The following is a 9758-nucleotide window of genomic DNA, read 5'->3' as shown; positions in this document are numbered from 1 at the left end:
AGGAGCTGTATCAGTGAAGAAATTGCTTCGGCATATGTCTGAGATTTTGTTGCCTTTGGATTCTTCTAGAATTTTTATGGTTTCCTGTCATACATTTAAGTCCTTTATCCATTTTGAGTTTATTTTTGTGTATGGTGTAAGTTGGTGGTCTAGTTTCATTTTCTTGCATATATCTGTCCAATTTTCCCAACACCATTTATTGAAGAGACTATCTTGGCTCCATTGTATGTTCTTGCCTCCTTTGTCAAATATTAATTGAGCATATTGGTTCGGGCCGATTTATGGGCTCTCTATTCTATTCCATTGATCTATATGCCTATTCTTGTGCCAGTACCAGGCAGTTTTGAGAACAGTGGCTTTGTAATACAACTTGATATCTGGTATTGAGATCCCACCTACTTTGTTCTTTTTCAGGATTGCTGCAGCTATTCGGGGTCTTTTTTTATTCCAGTTGAATTTTTGGAGAGTTCGTTCTAGATCTCTGAAGTATGCCGTTGGTATTTTAATGGGAAGTGTGTTGAATTTATAGATTGCTTTGGGTAGTATGGACATTTTAATGATGTTGATTCTACCAATCCATGAATACGGTATGTTCTTCCATCTGTTTATGTCTTCCTCTATATCTTTTTTCAACGTCCTGTAGTTTTCTGAGTAGAGGTCTTTTACCTCTTTAGTTAAGTTTATTCCTAGGTAGATCATACACCATGACCAAGTAGGATTTTTTTTTTTTTTTGGAATAGAATTATCACTTTCCTCACATTCCTACCAAAATATGAATTGTCATGCTCTTGATTTTGACAATCTTATAAGTGAAAATGTTATCTCATTATAGTTGTAATTTACAATTATTTTATTATGAAAAGTTTTTAAATAATCTTTATGTTTCCTCTCCTGAATTTTAATTCATGGTCTATGGGTTTTTCATTTCTCTATTTATGTATTGGGGCTCTTTTCATATTAGTTAAAGGAGTCCAATGTCATGTGTCAGGTGTACTCCAAGTGCATGTTTTTACAGAACATCTTCACTTCTGCACACTACATGTTCATAAACTATTTTTGTTTCCTCATAACGTACTCAGTTATAATGGAACTCTACTGTGGGAGTTTTAATCAATGTCCATAATTACATGACAGCAGTTAGCTAAAGCATGGATTATTTCTGTTCATTCTTCTATTGCCAAATCAGCATTTCCCAAAATTTATTCAATGGGATGTAAGTGTACATGATTAAAGGGTAGGAGGGTAAGAGGAAAAGAAGGCAAACTCTAGAGAAAAATAATTTTGGTGTAAACACAGTTAAATGGGATTCTTTCTTTAAAGACTTTTAAAGTCTTAATGTGTTAAATCTCTATGAAAAGAGCATAGTGTACATATTCCAAAAGTATTCGCCTGCACACCTTTGAGGGCTAGTATTCTACTGACCAGTTTAGGAGATATCTTTTTAAGTAAAGATTTCTCCTTTGGGGAATGATGACTGTACATTCATTACTTACCTCAAAGCATGTTGCAAAGGAATTACTCGTCATGCTTTGAAATCTCTGGATGAAAGGTGCTTTGGAAGCACAAAGCATATGGCCTTTCTCTTAGAGATGTCCCCTTGCACACCCAGCAGTGTATTTTACAGAAGACAAATTAACTGAAGGCTTTTCTTTTATTACATCTAAAGAGCTCTACATAAACAGGTAACATTCAATAGGTAAACAATTTTTTTCCAATGCATGTAATAAATATCTTCACTTGGTACTTTTATACAAACTGACATTGGTTTACTATACATTTTTAAAAGCCATTTTACTGGTTTGGCATGCGGTATGGAAATTCTAAGAGAGAAAGTCTTAAGGCAATGAATCACAGATTTAAGTTTATGGAATTTATGATAACTTTTATATGTTTATATACATTTCCCCTTTGTTAATTAAACAATTAACAGCAGCACACTCTGGGACCACCAGCTATTCTCCCTCCCTCTTGCTGAAATCTAAGCTTTGTGGTTTTGTGTTGGTTTATTTTTAATTATAAAACAAAATTTAACATGTATTGATAAAACAAAACTCTTACTAAAATAACTTCAAATGTGCTCTAAAGTCCTGAAGATCTTGAAGTGTTTTATGTACTAACAACTGGAATTGTTTAAAAATGATGTTCAATAATTAGAAATTAAAATTGGGATATATTTAAAAAAAAAAAAAAAGACTTCTCCTTTGCTTATGACTAATTGTTAAATTATGTGCTTTGCAATAAGCTTCAAATTTCACAAGTAGCAACAAATAATTTCCATGCTAATATTCCTGATCAAGGCACGGCCTTAATTAAATTGTAAGTTCTGACAATAACGAGTTACACAGAAACATCATTCAATTATTCATTTGATTTTCTAATTATTCTTCCACAACACAGATACTACATTTTGGCCCCACACATCAACACATGTTGCATATTTAATGGCATTATGACCTCCTAAAAGATTTGAATGCATTGACTGTTTCCTCAGTTCAGACTTACTGAACTCTTATGAGGTTCAAGGCACTGTAGAGACAAACACAAATCAGACGGGAATTTTGCCCTTAAGGAGCTTACTGTTTTAAAATTAAGTGACACAAATATTCTGCAAGGTGCCTTGTATGACATGTTTCTGCGTCTTCTCAATGTAATCTTCAGAGATATAGCTAGAGTTTTCCTTAATGATCTCACTCCATCCTCACCATAGCCTTGAAAAGTGGGTCACTGCCCCATTACAGGAAAAGTGACATGCCAGAAACATAGCTCTGGATAGTGATTGAGCTAGAGCTGGGCCTCAGGCACCTGAGCTGCCACAGGAACCCACCCCTGTGCAAAATATGGGCACAGTTATACCCTCTTTGAAGCTGAGCCACAGTGAGAAGAGCACATCAGAATAGTCACAGTCACTCTTACTGCCACTAACCAGAATACCTTTCCTTCCCCCTCCCCACGAATTCTAATCACCAAAATATATTAGAAATATAGAAATATTAAGTATATAACTATGGACTCCATAGAATGAATCTGAAATCCACTTGAGCAGGAAGGACTGGGAGAGCCTGTGAAACCACTACCTGAGCCTGTGAAAAAGTGTGGACCAGGACTAGAACTAGTTCAGGCCCAGACCCAAATTCTGGACTTATGCATCCCTGACTGTGTGGCCTTGGTATGTTACCACACTTCTCTGTTCTTTAAGTTCTTTTTCTGTACGATATAAACAGTTCCCTCCCAGAATTGTCATGAAGCTATAATGCGGTGAGTTTTCACAGGCAGTTTTCCTAACGCATGGTGTTGGGGAAGGACAAACTTTCCTCTACCTTCAAGGTTCTTCTGACTGGTCAGCAAGAGAAAATAACCAAATTTAATGCATACATATCGGTATGTATGGGAACCCCACATACAGGAGAGAGTCAGAGACCCCACATGAAGGAGAGGTTCAGAGACAGAAGGGGGATTGAGGTATATGAGACATATATTGAGCTACGAATGAGGGAATGCATCTTGGGGGCTTCAAAGGATCATTGCAGGATGATAAGAACAGACATTTAATGGATAGAAGTTTGCCCTGCCCTATGGAAAGGTAAAAGAAGTTAGCTCCGGCAATGTCTTATGGGCAAGGCCTCTAATTCAAATCCTCTAGGTTGTTAAGGTGGGGGGTGGGGCAGAGTTTCTCTTGAGCCTATGGCTAAAGTTATCTGCATTTCACAGAGGCCCAACCTGGGGTGACTCGTTCTGGACCCCACCATGGTTCTCAGCAGGGGCAGAGTTACAAGACATGAAAGTAACCCTCCTAACAGGCGACCACCTCCTTTTACAAAGAGCCACAGAACTGGAATTCAGTTCCTGAAGTCTATCTATCCCTCTTGGGGCCTGTGTTATAAAAGCAGCCCAGAGAAGGGAGAGCATCAATCTCCCCAACACCTCACTCCAGTGCTTCTTAAACTCTTCTTGGACATCCTATCTAATAATAGACAAACATGGTAATTAACCATACCTCCGCTATGCTTCCCATTGGCTAATCAGCAGGATATGCAAATTAACTGCCAACAAAGATGGCGGCCAGCAGCCACACAGCTGAAGCGAACATGAAGCTTGCTTGCTCCAGTGATGGAGGAAGCCAAGGTTCCCCTCCTGCCGCCGCCCAGCTCTGAGCTCCGGATGCAACAATGTTGCAATTATAGAACCTAAACAAATCCTTGATACCTGCTTTCAGCCAGCCATGGCCTCAGAGCTGGAGCTGGCTCTCAGCTCCAGTGACAGCTATAGAAGTTAAATAAATCCCAGAATAAAAAAAAAAAAGGAAAAAAAAAAGAGGCTGGGATTTTCAGTCGCCCGCCAGCCTGAAAACGGCCCTCAGCCCCTCACCCAGGCTGGCCAGGCACCCCAGTGGGGACCCCCACCCTGAAGGGGGTGTGACCAGCTGCAAACAGCCATCAGCCCCTCACCCAGGCTGGCCAGGCACTCAGGAGGGACCCCCACCCTGATCCAGGACACCCTTCAGAGCAAACCAGCCAGCCCCCTCCCGTGCACCAGGCCTCTATCCTATATAGTAAAAGGGTAATATGCAAACGGACCCTAACAGCAGAAAGACTGGGAATGACTGGTCACTATGACACACACTGACCACCAGGGGGCAGATGCTCAATGCAGGAGCTGCCCTCTGGTGGTCAGTGCGCTCTCACGGGGGGAGCTCTGCTCAGCCACAAGCCAGGCTGATGGCTGCCAATACAGCAGTGGTGGTGGGAGCCTCTCCTGCCTCCTTAGCAGCGCTAAGGATGTCTGACTGCAGCTTAGGTCTGCTCCCCGCTGGCAAGTGGACATCCCCCGAGGGCTCCCGGGCTGCCAGAGGGATGTCTGATTGCCATCTTAGGGCCAATCCCCTGGGGAGCAGGCCTAAGCCAGCAAGTGGTCACCCCCGAGGGGTCCCAGACTGCGAAAGGGCACAGGCTGGGCTGAGGGGCCCCCTACCCTGAGTGCACAAATTTTTGTGCACTGGGCCTCTAGTATATTTATAAACACTTTCCTGACAAAAATGCACAACATTTTGTTCACAATGTTAGGGGGTCCCTGGACTCCCAGAAGCCCTCTGTGGGGCCTCAAAGGGGCCTGAGGACTGCTGCAAGGGAGAGTGATTGGCAAACAGGTGACTCCACTCCTCTGTTCTCTGGTGGGAATATATTTTACCTCTTTTTTCCTTTGTGTTTCAAAGTTTTCTTTTTAAGAATAACACTTCAGGGCTGGGTGACCTGGACCACTTTGATCTCTGACAACCTGGGTCACCTGCCCTTCCCTGTCCCTTATCAGCTGGTGGGAGAGCTGGAGTCAGCTCTGCCATCCTCCCCCCAAGCACTGGCAGTTGGCGCAGACGAAGAGCATGCTTGATAACCCTTTAACCTTGGCCATCCCGGTGTCCTGCACCAGAGTGATTCATTCTTGCCACCGAAATGTCAGCAGGAGGTGGAGCTGGCAGGACTCTCCTTGCTGTGTTGTGGGATGTGATGATTACTGCCCAGGCAATCTATTCCATGGGCAACAATGTGTTGATTTAATTGAAAATGTCTCCCAAACAGAACCTTGTATAACTAAACGGCAGTTTCTGAAGCACTGGGCGAATTTCCGCTTATTCACTTCCATCTTTGAGGCCAGTATTAGAGCGTTGGATTTTGTTTCACAACAGTGCTGGACCTGACACAGTTCTCTACTTTACCAATTCCAGGATTCCATTTTAGCTTTCTACTTGCCAAGACTGGTCAGAAGCACCTTGTTTTCGGGCTCCTCCCTCTGCACTAGACTACAGAAAAGGGAAGCTCAGGGCATGTAGGTGCCAAGACACTGAGCCAGTCCTGGCCCGCGGCTGGTGTGTCCAGTGCAGAAATCCACTTGCTCCATTCGAAGGCAGGCAAGTTGCCAGATCTGTGCTAAAGGCTTCTGAGGTCCCCGGGCTTAGTGCTTAATCCTTTCCCAGTATCTTTAGAAACACAGTGGTGATCTCATTTTCCTGAGGTGGAGGCAGAAGATCAGAGAAAGAAGATGCTTTCTGGGTTCCCAGTGTGTCTACGGTGGCAAACTTACAAGGTTCTGAAACCCTAACATCTGTGGTGGCATCTTTTTATGTCACTTTATCAGAATGACTATCAGCCATGTGGCAAGGGACCATTCCTTTTCCCAGGACTTTACACGACTGTCCTGGAGCTATTTAGGCCAGCAGTCGCCAAACAGTGGTCACGGACCACTGGTGGTCTGTGAGGTCCAAAAGGTTGGCGACCGCTGATTTAGACCATTGATGGGACTGAGTGAATGACGAACTGAGAGAGTCTGTAATTACCAAGGAGCTGAGGAGATTTTTTTATAGGAGTGTCCATAATCACGTGGTATTTGGTAGATTTCATTATCCCAGAAATTAATACATTAGTTTGAACTGCAAGAAAAGGTTATTATTTTCATTCCCAATGTGCCCTATTAGGATTATTTATAATACTATTTTTAAATGGCTTATACTTGGAAGCCTGAGTTTTTTATTTTTATTTTTTAATGGGGGCCACTGATGCATAGAAAATAACTTTACTGCTAAATAAATGCTCTTTAGAAATGACAAGTCACTAATGCACTCAGAAAAATGTAGTGTTTCAGCAGGGATTATGATTGCTGTGATTACTGCAGTTTCTTATATTTTACACCTAATATTTCTTTTAACTTTCCATTTGACAGCTAAGCAAAAGAGGGGAGAATGAGTGATGTATGTTGGATCTCAAGCAGAAACTGAACAATCTTGCAGATTGAAAATTAGGAGCCAACAGGCCTTCGTTCTAATGACAGTTTCACTTGACAACAGCCCCCTATCTCAGTCTCTCCAACCTGGGAAGATTAATGGCATAGCAGCTCTGAAATGTCACGAAGGCAGGTTTGAAATATCTGGGGTTCTCCTCACCTTCATGTCTCCTCCTATTTCCTTTCAGTTTCCAGTGAGTGACCACCACAGAAGGACTCTAAGCACTGGCGGGGCCGGCGGGGGGGTGGGGGGTGGGGGTGTGTGTGTGGGGGGGTAGAGCAAGGTATGTCTATTCCTTCTTCCATGCACTTATTTCTTTACTATTTCATTTTGCTCCTTCCTCTGCTATCATCCTGTTCTTTGTTCTCTTTGTGCATTTCATAATTCAGCCCTCATGTTTAATACCAATATCGCACACAAATATTCTTATAGTGGCCTCCCCTGCCTCCTCCGGTGGCACGCTTCCAAGCAGTCCTTTTATTTTCTTTCTGTAAAAGAGGACTTGGACTGCGATGGTGTCACTCAGGATGGGGGAATGGAGCCAGCATTTACGAGGTGACTTGCAAGTGTGCATATTGGTTTCCCAGAACTGCTGTAACAGGTTACCACAAGCTGGTGGCTTAAAACAACAGACATGTATGGCTTCAAGTTCTGGAGGCCCAGTCCAAAACCAATGTGTGGGTGGGCTCTAGGGAAGAGTCCTTCCTCGCCTCTCCCGTGGCTGTCAGCATTCATCATGCCAATCTGCCTCAGTTTTTACACCGCCTTCTCTTCTCTCCCTGACTGCGTGTCCATTATAATGTGGCCGCCCAGAAACCTCATTTTCTTTAATCTGGCCTTTTAATTTGATTTTTTGCCCTTTAATTCGAACTGGCCTCACCTAGCACCCGGACTCACTTACCTCCCTATCTCTTGCTTAATCATTACTTAACTACCACGCATCCAAAATGGAAACCATCACACAAGCCACGATATTTTGAATTTAATTTAAATATCAATTTGCAATGCATATTACAAAAATAAATATATTACTCACAATTCGGGTGTTCTTGAATATTTTCAGCTGAAAATTCTCACGAAAAATGACTTTTAAAGTTGGTCAGGGCTGCCACTTAAGGAAAACATTTTTTTTTTATAGGCGCCTCATGGCGTGTGGGAAGGTCCTCCGCTTGCCTCTACAGACGCTTATGGCATACAATGGGTAAGCCCTCAGGACAATGAGGCTCTGGTCAGCATCTAGGAGTATTAGAAACAAGGTCCTGAGTCTATTGACTATTGAGATAGAGTTTTCAATCAAATCAGACATTATATCTTGGCCTCAGTTGTGTTTTAGCTCCAGACCCAGGAAGGTGGAACGATCCCACAGGACAAATCCTTGTGAAATTGGACAGAATAACTCCATGGCTGATATCAGAACCAGATGCAATGATCAATTACCCCCAACCTTAGCACCAAGCAATCAGTAGAGACCACCACCCTAACTCTATTAGTTATCATGATAAATAATATATACTCATATGATACATATAATCCATCCCCTGCAAGCCATAGGGGAGCCAGGTCTTTGAACATGAGCTACCTGTGACTGCAGGCCTGGTGCCATCTCCTTCATAAATCCTTACGTTCTTAGTTGCAAACTCCTATTAGTGTCTTATTGGGCTTTGATGTATGCAGGCAAATGGACACCTGCAGTCCAATAACAATAATAACAATTGTTATTGGACTGAGGACCCATCCAGGAAATTCAGAATGATCTATTTGAATTCCTTACATCTGCAAGACCTCTTTTGCAAATAAGGTCATAATCACAGGTTCTGAGACATAACACAAATGTTTGGGGGATCACTGCTTAACACACAACAGTATGTACTTAATATTCACAAAATGTAGGTAGTGGAAACTCTGACTTATAGATGAGAAGACTGAGGTGGGAGCAGTTAAGTAACTTCATGAGAAGTGGTGGGGTCAGGAGACATCAAAGCTGAGGTCTTTCACCACTGGCCTTCCTTAGAGCATACAGAGATGGACACAAAACCACCTCAACAAAGATGGAGATATTAATATCGCTAATAAATAAAGAGCATTCTTTAATCTTTTTCCTTTAACTTCTGCTACAATGGATTTTCCTGATGCAATTTAGTATATTAAAAGGAAAAAGCCTTATTTTTAATTTATCAAAAAGTCTCTCTTAAAAGTAAAAATGGCATGAAAGTAGATATGAAATTTCTGACATAGGGCTAGAATGGGAAGAAAAAAGGTAAGTGTGCTTCTTAGTTTTGTACTTTTTTTAAAATTTGGATCCATGACCTCAAACATATTCTCTGCCAAATGAAATTTGGAAATCAAGAGACTTCAGCCAACCAGCTCAATTTTCTATATTGAAGGAGGACACACTGGCAGTGTTCTCAGCAAGTAACCCAATATTTCCAATGACCTTCTGAAGATTTCTACATGGATATCACAGCATTACTTAAAATTCATCTCCAGCATCTTTTTTCTTTCTACATTGATATTTTTACTTCTCTCAATTCCTGTCATCATGCTTCCATTTACCAAACTAAGAATTCTTGACTCATCGAATTTTGTCACTCTTCTCTACAGCGTGTCTTATGTGCATTCATTTACCCCCCAAGTATTTTTTGGGCCAGCAGCCAGGCGGGGTACTAGAGATACATGGTTCTAAAAAGGCAGACATAACCATGCCCTTGGGAGCTTATAGCCTAGCACAGTGGTCAGCAAACTGTGGCCCCTTGAGTGTGGCTCTTCCACAAAATACCACGTGTGGGCGCGCACATACAGTGCGATTGAAACTTCGTGGCCACACTCAAGGGGCCAAAGAGCCGCATGTGGCTCGTGAGCCGCAGTTTGCCAACCACTGGCCTAGCAGGAAAACCAGACAATGAGCACGAAATTAGAAAAAATGACTAGATATAAATGGGAAAGCAAAGGTTTCAAAGAGGAATGTGTTTCTGGAGAAACAAATCCATCC

Source organism: Myotis myotis, unplaced genomic scaffold, assembly GCF_014108235.1.
Source record: "Myotis myotis isolate mMyoMyo1 unplaced genomic scaffold, mMyoMyo1.p scaffold_m19_p_12, whole genome shotgun sequence".
In the NCBI taxonomy this organism is placed as follows: Eukaryota; Metazoa; Chordata; class Mammalia; order Chiroptera; family Vespertilionidae; genus Myotis; species Myotis myotis.
Note: the sequence above shows the minus strand (reverse complement) of the source record.